At 43.0% G+C, this 21,364-nt stretch overlaps 1 protein-coding gene across 1 annotated transcript in view; it reads right to left on the bottom strand.

Moving 5' to 3' along the window:
* LOC132406148 (cAMP-specific 3',5'-cyclic phosphodiesterase 4C-like) overlaps positions 1–21,364 on the bottom strand; it is a 283,893-nt gene that overhangs the window by 225,536 nt on the left and 36,993 nt on the right. The window lies entirely within an intron of this gene.

The raw sequence follows: 21,364 nt of genomic DNA, 5'->3' as shown, positions 1-21,364 counted from the left end.
AACCCCGTCACTCTCCAACCCCCCACAGTACAACCCATCACTCTCCAAACCCCCACAGTACAACTCATCACTCTCCAACCCCCCACAGTACAACCCCGTCACTCTCCAACCCCCCACAGTACAACCCATCACTCTCCAAACCCCCACAGCACAACCCATCACTCTCCAACCCCCCACAGTACAACCCCGTCACTCTCCAACCCCCCACAGTACAACCCATCACTCTCCAAACCCCCACAGCACAACCCATCACTCTCCAACCCCCCACAGTACAACCCCGTCACTCTCCAACCCCCCACAGTACAACCCATCACTCTCCAATTCCCCACAGTACAACCCATCACTCTCCAACCCCCCACAGTACAACCCCGTCACTCTCCAACCCCCCACAGTACAACCCATCACTCTCCAAACCCCCACAGTACAACCCATCACTCTCCAATTCCCCACAGTACAACCCATCACTCTCCAACCCCCCACAGTACAACCCCGTCACTCTCCGACCCCCCACAGTGCAACCCATCACTCTCCAACCCCCCACGGTACAACCCCGTCACTCTCCAACCCCCCACAGTACAACCCATCACTCTCCAAACCCCCACAGCACAACCCCATCACTCTCCAACTCCACATAAAATCCCCTCAAGCTCCATCCCGTTTGACGGTACAAACCCAACTCTCTCCATCCCCAATCCCCACAGTAGAATCCTCTCACTCTCCATTTTGACATTCAACCCCCTCACTCTCTATCCCTTCCTCCTCACATACAACTCCTTCCCCCTCCAGCCCCAATCCCCATGGTAGAATCCTCTCACTCTCCATATAAAACTCCAACTCTCTCCATCCCCTCCTCCCCACAATACAAACTCCCCTCCCCTCCTTCCCAAATTATACTGTACTCTTCCTTCTCTGGCATTCCAACCAGAATTCCAGCTCTTCTGGGTCTTACTATTTGCTGATAGGTTGGTGAGTGAGAGTGTCTTGGCCTGCAATTCAATTCCTTTTACCAACTGGAATGAGCAGAAACTTCAGGGTCACACCATCGCTGGGTAATTAGTAATAGAAAACACATTTGCAGAAGTTTAATCATTAACAGGAACTGACTCAACACAGGCAGGCTGATTGAGCCTTGGAGAGAACCAGACTCCTACTGGGATCAGATGATTGCAAATCGATTGTTTTCTTCTTTCATAGGACCAGGACTTCACTGGTAATTCTGTCACTTATTGGCTTTCCCTAATTGCCCTTGAACTCGGGGAGATAGCTGAGAGTCAAACGGATTGGGGGTTGGTATTTTCCTCCAGGCCAGAGTAGGTAATAATGGCAGATCTTTTTCCTGAAGGATCGCAGAGCACTAACTTCTCAGATATTGCAGTTAAATCCATCTGAGATTAAAGCTGATTATTTGAACTAAAACTCCCCGACTGTTCCAATGGGATTCAAACTCCTACTTCTTGATAATGGTTCAGAGCCCAGGCTTTACATCTGGGAACTTAACCACCGACATGGCCCATTGATTCCTCTGTGGTGGAGAGCACTGCAGGTGCTAAAGCCCGACGCTGCACATGGATTCTGCTAATTTGCCCCAAACAAGAGGAGGAAAGACATTACTCATCCCTTGATCAAAGACAGTTAGGTAGGGGAAGAAGGAGCAGAAAGTATTTTATAATTTAAAAAAACACTTTAAATGAAGCCACTTTTCCACAGTAGGAGATAAGGCAGCTAATTCACACACAAGATCCCAAAAACAACAGTATGATCAATGGCCATTACATCTTATGCTTACTTCTAAAGAAATATAGGTTGGGTGGAGAGGGAAAACCGGACAGATTTCCAATTACTCAGTACAACCCCCTTGAGGGTGACAGAAGGGAATCTTGATGTGATGCCTTCTCTGGATGAACTGATCAGACTGCATTCACTATCTGGCCTCAGGAATTAAGGAAGAATATTGGACAGACAGGCAAAGGAAGGAAGGTGCTTTGCAAATCAATGTCTTTGATAGACCTCACCTTTCGATCATTTCCATTTTAATCCATTTACAACCCAATTAACTGCCGAGAGAACCTGCAAGCAGGAAAAATAGATAACTCCAGCAATATTTGAGATGACTCACATCTCTCAGCAATTTGTCAAAAGAGGAAAGTGACCTCTTCTGTGTGCCTAATCAAATCTATTTAAATTCAAAATTAGGAAGAGTGATACATCATCTAAACATACGGCAATGAATCTGTACCAGGCACTGTTTAACAGTTATAAAGGGCAAAAAGATCAGGTGCTCTCTTAGGTATGATATTCCTACTAATTTCCTTATGCCTTTTTTAATTTTAGATCTGATAGTTCTAGTTATCCGTTAGCCAACCTCCCATCTTGAGTGCTTATCCAACACACTCTGACCAAGTCCAGTGCATCCAGTAACCAACGTGCTCACTGAGCTTCAGTGGACCCTCATTCTCACCCTGGTTCCAAATGCCTTGCTGACCTTGTCCCGTTCCCCACCTCTGTCCGGGAGCCAGCTGCCATTACAAAAGGGGGCACGACAAGCACCTTTACTTTCTCAGAAGTTTGCACAGATTCACATGTCATTTAAAACTCTGACAAGCTTCTACAGATGCACAGAGGGAGCGTATCCTGACCGGTTGCATCACAGCCTGCTATAGAAACGCAAAGGCGCAAGAATGGAAAAGCCTACAAAAAATAGCAGAGACAACCCAGTCCATCAGAGGCAAAGTCCTCCCCACCATTCAGAGATCTACAAGGAGTGCTGCCCCAGGAAAGCAGCATCCACGAAGACCTTCACCATCCAGGCTGCGCCCTCTTCTCGCTGCTGCCCACACCACCAAACATCTGCCTCCTGAACTTCCCTCAACTCAACACTGAACTGATTCTGCAACCTACTGACTCATTTTCAAAGTACTTCTGCTCATGTTCTCAGTATTGGCTATCTATTTATTTATCTATCATTTGTTTATTTATTTACTTACTGTCACTGTTTGCTTTTTGTGTTTGTACCATTTGTCTTCTTTTACACATTAGTTGTCTGTCGGTGGCTTTTCATTGATTTCTTTGTTCTGCTTTTAATGCAAGCAAATGAATCTCGGGGTAGTACATGTTCATACTTCGATTGTAAATCTACCCTGTACTTTGAACTTTGAACTTGAATTTCTCCAGCCCACAACTTCCTGAGACAGCTTTGCTCCAATTCCACCCCTCATGCACCCCCAACTTTAAATCACAGCTGGAGGCTCCTATATTTAGCTATTAATGCCCTAATTCGGGCAGGTGAGGTTTGTCAGCCTTGGACGGCAGCCCGCCTAGGAGAAGGAAAACTCTGATTTTAATCCTCCGCTGCCTTGTGGCCATACCCACCCATGGGAAAGGCTTCGGGAGTAAACCCTGAGGAAGAAATCCGGAGCTGGGGTCCCCAAGGCAGTTTGATGTTGTTTACAACTTCACCGTGGCAACCTCTGCAACGACACTGGTGCCGAGCTGAATCGGCGCTTGCCCTTCCCTCGGACTACATCAGTGACTTGGAGAGGGGGAACCCGCTGCATGGGCAACAGCCGGTTCTTCAAATCGTCCCGCCCAGGCTTGTGCCCCGGAGAGGGCACAGTCCAGCAGGGGTGCAAACCCATGACCCCCTGGGATCGACAGCTGCCTGCTAATGCCCTAAGCTCTGAAGTTTCACCATACTCTAACCCGCCCCCCCCCACCCCCACATTGCTTTAAGATGCTATTTATTTATTTGGCAATATAGGCAGAGTTGGCCTTCCAGTCCTTCGAGCCATGGTGCCCTGACAAGCCCTGACAAAAACGACTAACCCTAACCGAATCACAGGACTATTTTCAATGACCAATTAACCTACCCAGCACATTTTTGGACTGTGGGAGGAAACCAGAGAAAACCCATGCATTTCACGGGGAGGACCCACAGAGGCTCCTTACAGAATGGCAGCGGATTTGAACTCGGGAACACCCCTGAGCTGTGAGAGTGTCGCGCTAACGGCTACGCTACTGTGGTGCCCTCTGATAAACTCCCTCATAGGTCAAAGAAAGGTTGCGTGATTTAATCACTCTTTAAACAACATCCCTAGATCTTATGGTGCTCCTCCCATTGATTATAACACACAATCATGTTGCTTTTGAATGCAAGTTGCTGTCGTTGAGGTTGGTCGCAGTCTGGTGAGAGAACAGTGGGTCATGTCAGACACCAAGTTGTCCCACACAGATATCCTCTCTGCACACTTTAAACAAGATCCGCACTAGCAATGGAAAAGCTTCCCGATGAACCGTAGGTCAGAGTGCACAGAGCATTATTGCACATACAAAGCAATACATTGCTAATTATCCGAACCTCCGGGTGATGTCAGAAAAGGAAATGAAGTAGATTCCCAGAAACTTGGAGGAAAATGGAAGTGGTGCCAAGAAATATCTCTAGTACGACACGACACTGAAGGATGTTTTGCAGGATAAAAGCTGTGAAAACAACATGCACTCACACATTAGAAGACTTCCACCAAGTTGACAATTATAGGTTAGTGATTCTAGGACTGGGCTAACATCTGAGGTCACCAGTTGAAATACAGGGCATGATGAAAACTGATAGATAGTGCCATAGGTGAACGACTTGCGTCCTTTTACGAAGGCAGCCCGCTAATCCATCACCAGATATGTGTCCAGACCCTGAACTCTGAGTTTGATTCAGCACCCTCACTCCAACTGGGAATTCGTCACCTCACTTCCTCATTTTTTACCCACCTACGCACCAGTTTGCATTTGTCTTTGGCAGACCCTCACCACTTCTGGTCCTCCGCTTCTTCTCACTCTCTGAGCTTGTTACCCTCCCAAGACTTTACCCTCCACATGAAACCTCCAGCCTACGCCTAGAGGGAGCCCCTCCAGCCAAGCGTTTCACAAACCTCGTTATTCCCATTATGTCAATGGCACACAGGGATACACTGGAGAAGAGCCTCATATCCCAGTGATCCACCCACACGTAAAATTACAACCCAACCTGAACGCAAGTGGACAAAACCGATCAAAGACCCAAGGTCATAGGACATAAATCAGTTGGAAAGTTGGATGGGGAACTGGCAGAGTATTTAATCCAGACAAGTACAAGGTAATGCATTTTGGGAAGCCAAATAGAGGTACAACATATACAGAAAATGGAAGGGCAGTAAGTAATGGTAATGACCTTGGATACTTTAGAGGAAGTCCATTGTTTCCTGAAAGTGGCAATGCCGGTCAATAGAGTTGTGATGAAGCCATATGGTGTGCTTGCAATATATAGTGAAGGATTATAACTTGGGGCATAGAATATAAAAGTTGGGATGAAACATTGACAAATTACAAAATAGCTTTTATTTATAACATGATTATGAAGATACAGCCAGAAATATCGGATAGAATTAGACAAGAATGGGAAAAAGAACTTCGATGTAATATATCAACAGATAAATGGGAAAAAATTTTACAAATGGTTAATTCCTCCTCTATTTGTGCTAAACATGCTTTAATACAATTTAAAATTGTACATAGAGCTTATATGTCTAAAGATAAACTTGCCCGATTTTATTCGCATATTAATCCTCAATGTGACAGATGTCACTTAGAAGTGGCTTCATTGACTCACATGTTTTGGACATGTCCCACTTTACATAACTATTGGAAGGACATTTTTGATGTCATTTCCTCAGTATGGAATATCGATTTACAACCCCATTTTATTACTGCAATTTTCGGTATACCAAATGAAGATGGCAATCAGCTTTCCCCTTCAATCAGACGAATGATTGCCTTTGTAACATTAATTGCCAGAAGGTCTATATTACAAAACTGGAAAGAAGTAAATCCTCCTACTACATTTCAGTGGTTCTCCCAAACTATTTCTTATCTGAGTTTGGAAAAAATCAGAAGCACTATCTTTGATTCTTCAATTAAATTTGAAGAAACCTGGGGACCATTTATTCGACACTTTCATATGAATTAATTTGGCTTATTTCAGATCCTTTTCTCTACTTATACTTGTTCAGGTATGGAGTTCTGGAGTTCTTTTCTTGACACCTTTATATATTTATAAAGTGCTATTATTGCCCATGTTAGTTTTAGTTTAGTATTTTTTTTCAATATATATTTTTTCTCATATATAATTTCAATTTTTTTTTTTTCTTTTTTCGACGATTATTTTTGTTTTTCATATATATTTATATAGACTTGATTGATTTATGTACCTTTTGTTGATGGATGTTTTAATAGGATATTATTATCCTATTACTAATGTAATCTCAAGTTTATTGAATCTGTAATCTATTCATTATTTTGTGTTGTTTTTTTTTATATATGAAATTTAATAAAAAGATTGAAAAAGAAAGAAAGAAATTACAAAATACTGGTAGACTGCATTTGGAGTATTGTGTTCAGTTTGGGTAGCCGCACTCTAGATTCAAGATTGAAGGTAGTTTATTGTCATTCTTCAGTACACAAGAGTAAAGGAGAATGAAATAATTGTTACTCTGGATCAGATACAGCATAAAATAACACAATAACACAAAAAACAATAAATATAAATATAAAAGCAATCCTATAAAATGCAATGTACAAGTAGCTGTTAGATACACAAAGTGATATTCGGTGATATGAATGTACAGTATAGAATGATGGTGGGGGGTTAATAGGTGGAAGTGTTCATCAGCTTGATAGCTTGGGGGAAGAAACTGTTATTGAGTCTAGTGGTCCTGGCATGGATGGTGTGAAGCCTCTTTTCTGATGGGAGTGGGAGAAGCATTCCATAAGCAGGGTAGACGGGATCCTACAATGTGTCACTGACCTTTTTCCGGCACCTTTTAGTATATATGTCCTGGTGGTAGGTGAATTGGTACCAGTGATGCATCGGGCATCAATATAAACTCAGTGGCTACTTTATTCGGTACAGGAGGGACCTACTAAAATGGCCACTGAATGTATGTTCATAATGCTGGCAAAATGGGATTAGTGTAGATTGCCACAAAGGTAGAAGTGGACGTGGTGAGCCAAAAGGTCCATTATGACTCTGTAGATTCTGCAGATGCTGGAAATCCAGAGAACACGCACACAAAATGCTGGAGGAAATCAGCAGGCCAGGCAGCATCTACGGAAAGAAAAAAGAGTCAATGCTTTTGGCTGAGATCTTCATCAGGACCGGCCAATGAAGAGGCTGAGGTTGCTCCAGATTTCCAGCATCTGCATTCTATCTTGTGCCTGGATCATTTTCCTTACCATTAACATTAGGTTAACAGGTTGATGGTTATTGTATTGTTTTCCACTTCCTCCTTTCTTAAATAGTAAGGTAACATCTGCTATCCTCCAGTCTGCAATGATCTCTTTCAAAACTCTGGGATTTAGATCAGTTGGGATCTATTGGCTTCTAGTCTCACCATTGTCTCCAGTATCCTTGCTTGAAATAATACTTATTGCCTTCAGTTCATCATTCTTGCCAGATCTTTGATTCTCTTGTGACTCAGACGTCTTCTTTCGTAAGATCAAACACAGAGTAGTGCCTCCAACATTTCCATGTTCCTCTTTACAATTAGTCCCATCTCTATCTTTAAGGGACACACATTTACCAGAGGAGTCTTCTTTCCATTCTCCTGCCCATCAGTCCATTTCCAGAACAAGGTTTCTCCCAGCCTGAGGGTTATATGCATTTTTTTTCCAGCTCCTCTCCTACCTCCCTTCTCTCAACTCATCCTGTGCAGGCGACCTATCTGCACCTCACTCTACCCTGTCACGGCAATGGATTAGGATTAAGGACAGGACCGTTGGTACTTTTGCCACAGTCTCTGAGCTTCTGTCATTGCAAGCCCATGTTCCAGTTGCTAGTGTCCATCTCTGCTGAATCAGCTCGGGTGAAAAAAAAATCCAAATTACCAGTGGGTACTGAAGGGGTTAAACTTCTCGATGCAATGATGTGTTGCAGTGACGTTTCCCAACTGGTTCAGGTTATAGGGCAGCACTGAGTGGGCGGCCCAGAATGAGTGAAAAAGCTAATTAACAGACAAATCAATGGCCATGTGTCATGATAGGGAGTATAAACACTTTCAACAGTGCTAGGCATGACAGGCGGCGGAGAAAACTCATTAGCACACTGGCTAGTTAAACGAACACATGCAAACGCCTGCATTCTGGAAATAACTGCCTGTGGCTGAATGGTTTCCACACCCATTGGACTGCTGGTCTTATCCAGCCTCCAGGGGATAGACACCGTGGATTAAAAGCAACAAAACTACAGACAACTTTGAGTAGGCAGGTGAACCGTGCTAACAGGCAAATTGATGACTCATGTCGTGGGGAAGGTGCGGGGAAGTAAAGTGTACCGGCAAACAGGTTGCTGTGTGCAGTCCTGCAAAGATCTTTTTGGGAGGTTGTCCAGGAGTGAAGATGGTGACACTTAAGTCATTCTCTCTGCAAGTGTCAGATTATGAGGCCATTTAGTCCTTCAATTCTGTACATGTAGTATATTAAACTACCACCACTTGCATTTTAGATTATTGGGACTCAACTCCTTCCTGCCATGAAAAATGTGGAATGGAACCATCTCACTGAATGAGAAGAGGGCATTTAGTTTCCTGACTCAGTACTGCCATTAGTTGATCTAATCTGTGCAAATTTATTTGCCAACCTATTCATTCGCTATAATATGGAAGATGCTTCACAAACATCAAAGATTGGTTACAGGTATGGTCATGCAGCTGGTCAAGGTCAGAACAATGGGCTAGGATAGCTGGAAATGAGACCTGAGATGAAGCCAATAGTTGATCACCCAGTCAGAAATTACAACTCTAGGCCAAAATAAGGAATGAGAGAGGGATCAATGTCTGGATGTAAATACAGCAGATCCAGACAGAAAACACCAGGGTTGTCAGGAAGTTCAGAGATACAGCAGGGTAGGAAGAAAGTGTCTGGCCAGGGTGGGAAGTACAATGGAGAATCAATGTCATGGTTAGGTAAATGACCGTTCTCAATTCACATTTTCTCCTTTGTTCATTTCACTATTTCTAGTCCTCCCCCTTCCCTTAACTGTTCTCTCTCTTCATATCTCTTATTTTCACCTTTCCCAATTCTTTCAGGAAAAAGAGAAGACAACGACAAAGAGAAAGAGGGGGAGAGGGAGAGAGACCGAGAGAGAGGGTAAGAGACAAACAGGAGGAGGAAGAAAGGGGATGTGGGAGATTGTGTAAAAGAGAAGGGAATGACAGAGAAAGCAATATGGAAAATATGTTTAATGAAATAGAGAGCAAATTATAATTCTCACTCACATTATCTCTGACAGTGGCTTACAGTAGTGATTTTGCTGTTACCAATTACATGTCCTCACAAACAATCCGTCATTTCTAGGCTCATTCTCCTTTTACCTTATACCGTCAAACCTTTTAATACTTTCATCTCTCCTGTCATAGACTCCTCCCATGTTCTCCAGATCCAAAAAATTTCTAACTTTTCTTCAAGTCTGATGAAAGTCCATGGACATGAAAAGGTTTTCTCTCTGGAAATAGACACAAAATGCTGGTAGAACACAGCAGGCCAGGCAGCATCTATAAGGAGAAGCGCTGTCGACGTTTCGGTCCAAGACTGATGAAAGGTCTCAGCCTGAGACTTTGACTGTTCATTTCCCTCCACAGATTCTGCCTGACCTGCTGAGTTCCTCCAGCACTTTGTGTGTGTTCCTCAAGTGCTCCAGCATCTTCACATTCTCTTCTGTTTATGACTTTCTCTCTGCCTCACTCACTGCCAGTTCCCGTATCTTCCGTTTTCGTATTATATGTGGTGGAATTGCTGATTCCGTACTGAGTGGCCCAACAGACTTAAAGGGTAAATGAAGACTTTCTGTGCTTTTTTGTCTATGATCTGAAGCAGTGATTCCCAGTACTTGTAATGGCAAGTGAAGCTTATAAAACAGCAGCCAGCAGCCTGACACACTGCACCCTCATTCCCCACCACTGCCACCAACAATCAATACCTGGTGACATCATGAGATACTCCTTTTAAGAAACCTAGATTAACCTGAAAATTCCTACTCATCTAAATTGTCTTAACGTTATTAAAGCTATACAGATATTCCTGCAGCTGGGTAACCCTTCCCCTAACCAAGAGGGTCATGCACATCAGATTGGGAACGAGTGATCAGAAACAATCCCTTCCCAGCACATACACATCCAGAAGGAAATTCTCAATTCTACTACCAAAGGTGTGTTGTGTTACTGGGGGGGGGGGGGGGGGAACATCTTTCTGTTCAATCAAGGGATTGCCTCTGTCTCTTCTTGTCCAAATCTTAACTAGATACAAGGGAGCTGTAAAGATCAAAACTAACTTGGGTAAGTATTCCAGATTCCTCCTAGACTATTGAGATTGAACTCAACAGAAGTAATGCCAAACGTATATTGTACTGAAAAAGGATCCAGTGTTTTTCCGGAGTATATGACAAATAAACTCTTCATATACCAGACACATGGCGGAAACCTGCCTCAAGGAGCACAGGAGGTGTATCCATTTGGGTTACCCAGAGAAACTGGTGGAAGCAGAACATTGCATTCGCATTGGCCGTAGGATTGACTTCAACAGCAAAAAACTACTGTGCCACGCCAGTGGGTTTGGGACTGCCTGGTGAAGGAAGTCATTGAAATGAAACTAGAGGAAAAGAACTTCAACAAAGACCAAAAGTCTCACTCTAAGTAAGAGCCAGAATTCGATTGTAAATAAGGTGGGACAGCAGGAACCTGATTGGATGAGGTTCAATCAGGAGGGATGGATGACAGGAATATAAATACCACTAGACTAGACAAGCCTTAGCCTCCTCCCTGATGAAGATAGCAGAGCTTGTCAACAAAACATCGGATATTATCAATATCTGTGCCCGGCTGGAAGCCCAAGTAGAGTTTAATTGTCATATATCTTACTATTGGTTTATGTGTCCTGTTATCACACTGGCATTATTCATTCCGATGAATTTTCCAAACAGTTTGAACCACATAATTAATCACTGGCACCAGAAGTCAATGAGAGATGGATATGACTGGATCCTTGTTTGGCTGAGGGTTCAAGGAGTTAAGGTCACTTAATGTCACACACATGATGTGACTGGATGAAGCCACAGACTGAATGATCTCCTGAATGGTTTTCATTGATGAAAGGTCAAAATAGGACAAAGAGATTTCCCATGTGAGACTCTAAGAGATCTATCTTGGCTACAAAACTTCAATGTTAGTTTTTTTTAGGGTAGAGGAAATGAGGTTTGAATGAAAGGGAAAAAATTTATAAGGGGCTTGAGAGATGCCTTTCATAAAGAGAGTAGTGGGATGTGGAATGAGCTGCCAGAAGAAGTGGTAGAGGTGGGTACAATTATAATGTTTAAAAAACAACTGGACAGATAAATGGAAAAGAAAGATTTAGATTTCAGGTTAACATGGATGAGCTGGGCAAAGGGGCCTGTTCCTGTGTTTAAAAACGCTGTGATTAACCTTCAAGTTCTTAAGTTATCTCACATAGGTAATGGGAATACCTGTTGATATCATGATTCTAAAACCTCTGGAAATTTTTAAACTAAACTTCTTGCTTACATTCCCCTTAACTATTGAAAAGACCACAGTTCCTGTGTCTCAGAAAAGCTGAAGCTGAAAAGCTGGCAAAGGATAGAGCAGGATATAGATCGGATGCAAACATGGGCAGAGAAAAGGCAGATGGAGTTGAACCCTCCAAAATGTGAAGTCTTACACTTTGGGAGATCAATTGTAGCAAGACAGTAGGATGCTAATGGCAATATCCTTAATAGTACTAATGTGCCGACAGATCTTAAGCTCCAAGTCCATAGCTCCCTGTAAGTGGCCATGTGCAGTGGTTCAGTAATGGGGAGGCATGTGGCATGCTTTACTTTATTGGCTGAGGAATTGAGTTCAGGAGTCAGGAAGTTATGTTGCAGCTTTATAGAGTTCTGACTGGGCCACATCTGGAGTGCTGCTTTTGATTCTGATCACCCCATTGTAGGGGGAGGGGGTGTTAAGGATTTGGAGAGGATGCAGGATGAGATTTACCAGATGGCACCTGGACTACAAGGCATGTTCTGTGCGGGGAGTCTGCACAAGGTTGGATTGTTTTCTTTGGAGTGGCGGATGTTGAGGAGAGATCTGATGGATGTTTGTGGGAGGCATAGATGCAGTAGACATCCAGTTTCTTTCCCCCAGCATTGAAATGCATACTAGAGGGCGTGCATTTAAGGTGAAGGGGGGTGGTAGGGAGTAAATTCTGGGGAGATGTGAGAGGCAGTTTTTAATACAGAGGCTGGTGGGTACTTGGAATGTGCTGTCTTGGGTAGTTCAAAGTACATTTATGTCACCACTATACAACCCTGAGATTAGTTTTCATACGGGCAAACACAGCAAATCCAGGAAACACAATAGAATCAATGAAAGACCAGGACCAACAGGACCGACAAACAACCAATGTGCAAAAGACAAAAATTGTGCAAACACAAAAGAAAAATAAAAAAATAAGCAATGAATGTCCAGAACATGGGATGAAGTGTCCTTGAAAGTGAGCTCATAGGTTGTGGGGACAGTTCAGTGATGGCATGATTGAAGTTATCCCCACTGGTTTAAGAGCTTGATGGTTGAGGGGTAATAACTGTTCCTGAACCTGGTGGTATGTCTCCTGAGACTCCTGTACCTTCTTCCTGATGGCAGCAGTGAGAAGAGATCATGGCCTGGGAGGTGGAGATCCTTGATGATGGATGCTGCTTTTCTGTGACAGTTCTCTGTATAGATGTGCTCACTGGTGGGGAGGGCTGGGCTGTATCTATTACCTCTTGTAGAATTCTTCATTCAAAAGTATTGATGTTTCCATACCATGCCATGATACTACCAGTTAATATACACCTCACTACACATCTATCAAAGTTTGTCAAAGTATTAAATATCATACCAAATCTTCACAAATTTCTAAGGAAATAGAGGTGCTGCTGTACTTTCTTCAAAATTGCTCTTACGTGCTGAGCCTAGGACAGGTCCTCTGAAACGATAACACTGAGGAATTTAAAGTTGCTGACCCTTTCCACCTCTGATCCCCCTGTGAGGACAGGCTCATGGACCTCCATTTTCCTCCTCCTGAAGTCAATAATCAGCCTCTTGGTCTTGCTGACATTGGGTGAGAGGTTGTTGTTTTAGCATCACCCAGTCAGATTTTCAATCTCCCTCCAACAGTGGCATCATCAGCAAACTTGAATACAGCATTGGAGCTGTGCTTAGCCACACAGTCGTAAGTATAAAGTGAGTAGAGCAGGGGGCTAAGCACACGGCCTTATGGTGCACCTGCGCTGATGGAGATCGTTGAGGAGACGTTGTTGCCATTCTGGGATCTGCAAGTGAGGAAATCAAGGACCCATTTGCACAAAGAGGTATCGAGGCTTGAAGCTTACTGATTAGCTTTTCAGGGGATGATAGTATTGAATGCCAAGCTGTAGTCAATAAATGGCATCCTGGTGTATGCACCTTTGCTGTGCAGATGTCCCAAGGTTGAGGGAAGAGCCAATGAGATGGCACCTGCAGTTGACCCGTTGTGCCGGTAGGCAAATTGGAACAGATCTAAGTTGCTTCTCAGGCAGGAGTTAATGTTTTATCAGCAACCTCTCAAACAGTGGATGTACGTGCTCCTGGATAATAGTCACTGAGGCAGGTTAGCACGTTCTTCTTGGGCACCGGTGTAACTTAAGCCTGCTTGAAGCAGGTGGGTACCTCAGACCGCCAAAGCTCCAGCCAGTTTACCAGCACAGGTCTTTAGTATTTGGCCAGGTTCCCCTTCTGGGCTGCTTGCTTCCCGTGGGTTCATCACATGGTGGTGGTGGTAGAGGGAAATACAGCGGAGGGGGTTCCAGAGGCTTTTAGACAGATGTACTGTATATATGAACGTGCAGCATACAGACACTGTGTCGACAGAAGGGATTTGTTCAGCAGGGCACTTGATTCCTAATTCAACTGATTTGTTACAAAAAGGATCGGTTCTTGTGCTCTATAATGTTGAACATACAGCAAAGGGACAGGCCCTACAGTGCTTTATGTTTGTGTTGACTATGATGCCAATTTAAACTATACGTCTGCCTGCACATGCTCTTTGATCCTTCACTTACAGCCTGTCCGTGTGCCTATCTGAACAACTCTTAAACATCGCTATAGCAACTGCTTCCACCACTGCCCCGGCAGAACGTTCCCTGTACCTCACGCTCTTGTGTAAAATAAAACTTATCAGAAATCTCCTTTACGCTTTCCCCTTGTCATCAGAAATCTATGCTGTCTAGTATTTGACATTTCCACCCTCAGAAAAAGCCTCTAGCTATCTTATGTATGCCTCTCATAATTGTATCTACTTCGATTAGGATGCCCTCAGGCTCCGATGAAAACAATCCAAGTTCTCCTTATAGTTAATAGCTTCAAATTCAGGCAAGATCCTGGTGAAATTTTTCTGCAGCCCTTCCAAAGCCTTTGCATCCTTCATGTAGTGTGGTGACCAGAATGGCCCCAACCAGTGGATTACCCAGCTGCCACATGACTTCTCAAATTTTACACTCAACCACCCAACCAACTATGACATGCAACTTCTCTACAAAACCTCCCTATTGTGTTGTCACTTTTAGAGAGCTAGGGGCTTGCACCTCAAGATCACGCTCTACCTCAATACCAAGTTGTCATTTTTAAAAAGATCCAGCTTACTGATGTTCTGCAGGCGAGGAATTCCACACTGCTTACCTGGTCTGTGATTCCAAACCAGCTCATTTTTATTCTCCCTCCCCTTTAAGTAAGAGGCAATAAATACTGGCATGTTACACTTTTGAAATGTCCTAAAGAAGGGCTTCGGCCCCAAACCCCGACTGTTTACTCTTTTCCTCCAGCATTTTGTGTATGTTGCTTTGGATCCCCAGCATCTGCAGATTTTCTCGTATTTGAAGCACTGAATTTGCCAGCAATGTCCTGATCTTCTAGGGAGAAAGCCCCCTAGAATCCCCACAGATTTCTGAATGGTTGTTTTGAGTCAGACGCATGAGGGAGCACCGCCCAGACAAAGCCTCAGGAAAATCTCTAACTCGTGTCAAGACAGTGAATCGCGGTGGCTCAGAAAGAGATCACACAACAGGCCAGCACAGAGGGTTGCGTTTAAGAGATTAAATGTATTTTGATTGAGTACGAATGATAGGGGGAAGGGGAGGGAAAAATAACATGAATCCAAACACTTTACAAACTGTGGGAGGAATTAATCCTCCAGCTGACTGCAGAACAGATTAATTTTGCACCATTTGGTTACCAGCTGATTTTTAAAGTAATGACAGCAGTCTTGTGAGAATGGCAAGATTGCTCGATGCGATTAGCCTGAGAAGATTCGGTCGCTGGCCCCTGCAGAGTTCAGACTCGTGAGAGTTTAGCAGTTATTTTCATCAGAGAGATTCAGGCCTTTGCAGGTGAACTGCCCAAAGCGGCAGCTGTTGTCAGGGGGTGGACAACGTTTATAGCTCGGCTGCAGTCATTCAACTGAGAGAGATAGAAGCCTTGACTGGGACAACACTTTACACAGGCGCGATATCACATCCAGTCAGGCAGCACCAAGTCACAATCAGATTTATTATCAAAGACGGAGGAAGCACAAGAAAGTCATTCAAATAACAACAGGGGCACAGTCGGGGTCAAATGCAATTCTAGCAAGGAAAAGGAAAGTTAATTAGCTTTTGTCTAGTGCTTTTTATAATCCCAGGAAGTCCCATAGTGTTTTACAGAAAATCAGTAACGTTTTGAAATATGATTACTGTTCTGGTGTAGGATTCTCAGTCTATATACACAATACAAACAATATTGAAACAAGGGACCCGATAATTCGAATTGCCAACATTGATTAAGGGATGAATACAGGCCCAAGGCCATAACTTGACTGCTCATCATTAAGGTGAAAGAGGATCTATTTGGAATACAACTTCACTCTACTACCTCAACTATGTTCTTTGGAAGATCACATAATCTCCATTTCTGGAACTCAGCAAAACTGTAAAAGATGAAAGGAGGGGTAGACAACATTCTCAATTGACCAAAAATTCAACTGAGTCACTCACGTTAAAAGAACAGGGGCAGGTCAGAGGCCAGATACCCTGTGGCGAACCAAGACACCTCTTTGTATGCCAAAGCCTTTCCACCACTTGGAAGCACAAGTCAGCATAATGATGGAATATCTTTCATTTGCCTGGATGTGTGTGGGCCAACAACATTCAAGAGTCTGTGAATCATCTGGGATGAAGCAGCCCAGTTGACTGGAGCATCATTCATCAGCCTGACCATCCATTCCAATGCACAAGGGCTATATCGAGCAACATCATCACAATGTACTACAGCTGCTCAGCTCAACTATTCTGACTGTCCATCCTAAATCCAAGAACAGCTGCAGTGCATGACTAACTCTTCAATTTACATACCACCTTGACTTGGAATTGTATGCCAAAATCTTCGTCATTGTTGGGTTTAAATCCTGGAATCTGTCTCATAGTTACACTGTGGGATGACTTTCACCGTACAACGGCAGTGGTTGAAGAAGGTTCATTCTCCGTTTCTCAAAGGCTGTTAGTGTTCAACAACAAATACTGACCTTACCAGCAATGTCAATATTCTATGAGACAATTAAAGTATGTCTGGTGATTAGCATCTAGCACAAGAAAAGGCCACAAACTTTACCAGGCAGTAGTTTGGGAACTGGGTAGATTCCAAAAAAAGGGAATTGTCCTTCTGACCACAGGCTCACAACTGTTCCCCAGCAGATAAGTGAGCTGCCATTCACCTTCTCTCACCTGCAGAGAGCATAACTGACTGCTCCTGGTGAGTTTGATAGGACACGGTGGATGCAGTTTTTCGCTGCACTCAGTGTTAATACTGGTTGCAAGTTCTGTCCCATGTTCCAATCTTGGCAAACAGGATACAAGCGCTGAAGAAAAACTGGCAAAAGACCAAAACATCTTTGAATTTAAGTCAATGCAATCTGGATCCATGCTTAAAACATAAATTATTAGCTTACCAACAGGCAATGCTTGAATTTAGTTTTCAGCAAGTTCTCCTGGAAGAGTCTCATTTCAAGGTCATGAGAACAAAATGCCCTTAATACACTAATCAACCACCTAAAACAAATCTGAAACAAATCAGTTTAGCTCAAATCAAATCAATTTGATTCAACATAAAACTGATTTGTTTTATATTCAGATAATCATCCTCAAATCAGGAGCAGGGCAGCCAAATGACCCTGAAGTTCATTCATCCATTTAGTGATGTCCTGACCAATATGATCTCTGCCTCAGCCCCAGCTTGCCGCTTGATCCTCATTACAGCTCAAACCTCTGTCTATTTCAGTACAGAAAGTATTCAGTGACATAGTCCTTGAATTAGAGAGTTCTAAGGATTTATCAAGCCCCAGAAAAGAAATTCCTCCTCACCTCTGTTTTAAATTATTCTGAAACTACAGGATATCTCCCCTTTCTGGATTCCTCAAGGGAGTAAAAAAAAACTTTCTCTCAACATCTACCTGCCAACCTCCCTCAGAATCTTATGTGTATCAATAAAATCACCTCACTGTTCATTCTGTTAAATTTCAGTAAGTGGAAGAGCAACTGTACAACCTTTCCTCAAATGCAAATGTCACTCCACTCATTAAGAAGGCACGGAGGCAAAATATAGGAAATTATAGGCCGGCTAGTGGTTGACTTCAGTGGTTGGCAAGATGTTAGAATTCATTATTAAGGATGAGGTTTCAGGATACTTGGAGACATACAATAAAAAAAGCCAAAGTCAGTATGGTTTCCTTAGGGGAAATCTTGCCTGACAAATCTATTGGAATTCTTTGAAGAAATTACAGGTAGGATAGACAAAGGAGAGTCAGTGGAAGTTGTTTACTTGGATTTTGAGAAGGTGCCACACATGAAGCTGCTAAACAAGGTAAGAGCCCATGGTATTACAGGAGAGACACCAGTGTGTGTGGTAGAAAGCAAAGTGTGGGACTGGCTTCTGATGAATAGTGATGTTCAACAGGGGTTGGTGTTTGGTCCACTACATTTCACGTTATATTAGAATCAGAATCAGGTTTATTATCACCAGCATGTGACGTGAAATTTGTTAACTCAGGGCCAGTAGTTCAATGCAATACATAATATAGAAGAAAGAGAAAAAAAAATAAAATAAAAACATAATAATAAATAAACAAGCAAATCAATTACGTATATTGAATAGATTTTTTTTAAATGTGCAAAAACAGAAATACTGTATATTAAAAAAGTGAGGTAGTGTTCATGGGTTCAATGTCCATTTAGGAATTGGATGGCAGAGGGGAAGAAGCTGATCCTGAATCACTGAGTGTGTGCTTTCATGACCCTATATCTCCTAACTGACGGTAACAGTGAGAAAAGGGCATGCCCTGGGTGCTGGAGGTCCTTAATAATGGACACTGCCTTTCTGAGACACCGCTCCCTAAAGATGTCTTGGGTACTTTGTAGGCTAGTGCCCGTGATGGAGTTGACTAGATTTACAACCTTCTGCAGTTTCTTTCGGTCCTGTGCAGTAGTCCCTCCATGCCAGACAGTGATGCAGCCTGTCAGAATGCTCTCCATGGTACAACTATAGAATAATGATGGAATTGATGATGGAAATGGATGACGGAATTGATGGCTTTAGTGGCCAAGTTTGTGGATGATACAAAGATAGGTGGAGCGAGCAAGGAGTCTACAGAATGACTTGAACATTTTTGAAGAACAGCCAAAGAAGTGATAGATGCAATACAGTGCAGAGAAGTGAATGGTGATGCTCTTTAGTAGTAGGAATAAATGTGTAGATTACTTTCCAAATGGGGAGCAAATTCAGAAATTGGAGTTGCAAAGGGACTTGAGACTCCTAGTGCAGGATTTGTTAAAGGTTAACTTGCAGATTGAGATCAGTTCGAGAGGATTGGAATATAAACTCATTTCAAGACGACCAGAATATAAAAGCAAGTATGTAATGCTGAGGCTTTATAAGGTACTGGTCGTACCACATTTAGAATATTGTGAGCAGGTTTGGTCTCCGTAACAAAGAATGAATATGTTGATGTTAGAGAGGTTTCAGAGGAGGTTTACATGAATAATCTCAGGAATGAATGGGTTAACATATGATGGCTGTGGGCCTGTATTCACTGGAGTTTAGAAGAATGAGAGGGAATCTTATTGAAACCTACTAAATATTGAAAGGCCTAGACAAAATGGACGTGAAGAGGATGTTTCCAATAGTAGGAGAGTCTAGGACAAGAGGCCTAGATGTCCCTTTAGAACAGAGATGAGGAGGAATTTCTTTAGCCAGAGGGTGATAAATCTATGGAATTCATTGCTGCAGATAGCTATGGAGGCCAAGTCATTGGGTATATTTAAAGCAGAAGTTGATAGGTTCTCCATTCGTAAGGGTGTCAATGTTTACGGGAGAAGGCAGGAGATTAGGCTTGAGAAGAAAAATGTCACAATTGAATGGCAGAGCAGACTTGATGGGTTGAATGGTCAATTCTGCTCCTACGTCTTATGGTCTAAAAGACATCCCCTCCATCCAGTAATCAGCCTAGTAAAATTTCTCTGAACTGTCCCTAACGCAAGTGTACCCCTCGTTAAAAATGAACCCAAAACTGCATGTTGGTTCAATCTCAAAGTCCTCTACAGTTGCAACAAGATTTTTTCTACTTCTGTTTACTATCCCTCTTGTAAGAAAGCCCGACATTCCATTTGCTTCCCTAATTGCTATACCTGGATGCTAACTCTCAGTGGTCGACAGTGGAAATGAGGTGCTTCACTTTGCTCAGTCCTGGTCGGGCTGCCACCTGGAGTTCAGTTCAGAATAGGCATTCCCTTCTTGCTGACCTGCACTGACCTCTGTTCTAGCAATGAGCCTCAGGCTTCCCTTTCAAAATCACTCCACCGCTTCTCCCCTCCCTTATCCTGCTCTGCAACCCACTCAGACGTCAGCAGCCTCTCACTCATTCACTCCTTTTATTGATCTACCACAGGCAGTCACGCCTTGGGCTGAATTTCCATCTAAATCACTCCTCCTTTAAAATATCCACAAAAACGCCTCAATAGCCAAAATTTTGATCACCGCTCTTGTGTGTCAATTTTTGTTTTGCATAATGTTACAAATACCTGAAGGTGTTTCACATTATTAAAGATGCCTTAAAACTTGTTTATGTAATTGCTGGCTGTAGATAGACCACAGCTCTGATTCAATAGATTAATGATACAATTCAAATGGATCAACAGCGAGGAAGAATTTATAAGCTTGGTACGTATTTCCATGTGTGAAGGAGTGATCCAGTTGAAGCTGATAAAGAAGTAAAGCACTCGGGTGCAGTACAGGAGACGTGTGGGTGGAATGCTGAGTCTGGAAGCAACAATCAGCTGGACGAACCCATGCGTGGAGTAAAGTCTGTGAGGGGTGGGGTGGGGTGTGGGAGGGAACTGTCAACATTTTGGATCAAAATGCCCTGCATCAGGGCTTGGGTAGATGGAGAGAAACCTTGTCTTCTACTTAGGGAGCAAGGCGGCAGCAGATCCTTCAAATTCTGGCCAGGGATGTTGTCAGGAGGCACATCCTCACACGAGGGAGAGTGAGGCAACGGAACTCTCTCCCAAAAAGCAGATACTAATCTGGGGGTGAAGAGGTATTTGGAAGACTGGTATTTACGCATTTTATTAGGCACCTTAAAGGATTATATAGACATGGCAGATAAATGGAAGTGAGACATGTGATGGAGGTGATGGGCTTAAGGGGCCAAATGAACTTTCCTCCTTTGTTAAATAAACAGAGAGAGTGAGCACGAGAATCTCCGGCTCCAAAGTTCACAGTAGCCTTATTCATTCAGATTAATTGTTCTAACAAAACAAACTGATCTAGCAAAATAACTTCAATTTTCCACAACCATGCAGAGAAAACAAGGGCTAACTCTGCCACCTACAGACCACATACAGCAGCAGTAAACTCAGAAGCATTTCACTCTCCGTAGTTATATATTCCACCAGGAAAGTTAAGGAAGGTTTAGTTCTGTTACCAGAATCAAAGTCTAGAAAGGGGTAGTTGAGGCATGTTTTGGGAGTGGTTGGTTTAGGGATGGTTTGATAGGTCAGGTACAAAATGGAGGCTGACACTTTGATAACTACGTTTCTCCCCTCGTCCTTGGAATACTGCACTCTGCAACCAACCTCCCAATGAGATTTGAATGGCCTTCAATAAACTGGGTATCCCATTGCTACAGCTCACTTATTTTATTCTTTATTTTCTGTGAATTAAAGTGTCACTGCTAAGGTAATTATTACCCA

The sequence above is a fragment of the Hypanus sabinus genome, chromosome 16, assembly GCF_030144855.1.
Source record: "Hypanus sabinus isolate sHypSab1 chromosome 16, sHypSab1.hap1, whole genome shotgun sequence".
In the NCBI taxonomy this organism is placed as follows: domain Eukaryota; kingdom Metazoa; phylum Chordata; class Chondrichthyes; order Myliobatiformes; family Dasyatidae; genus Hypanus; species Hypanus sabinus.
Note: the sequence above shows the minus strand (reverse complement) of the source record. Positions and strands in the feature narration are given on the sequence as shown.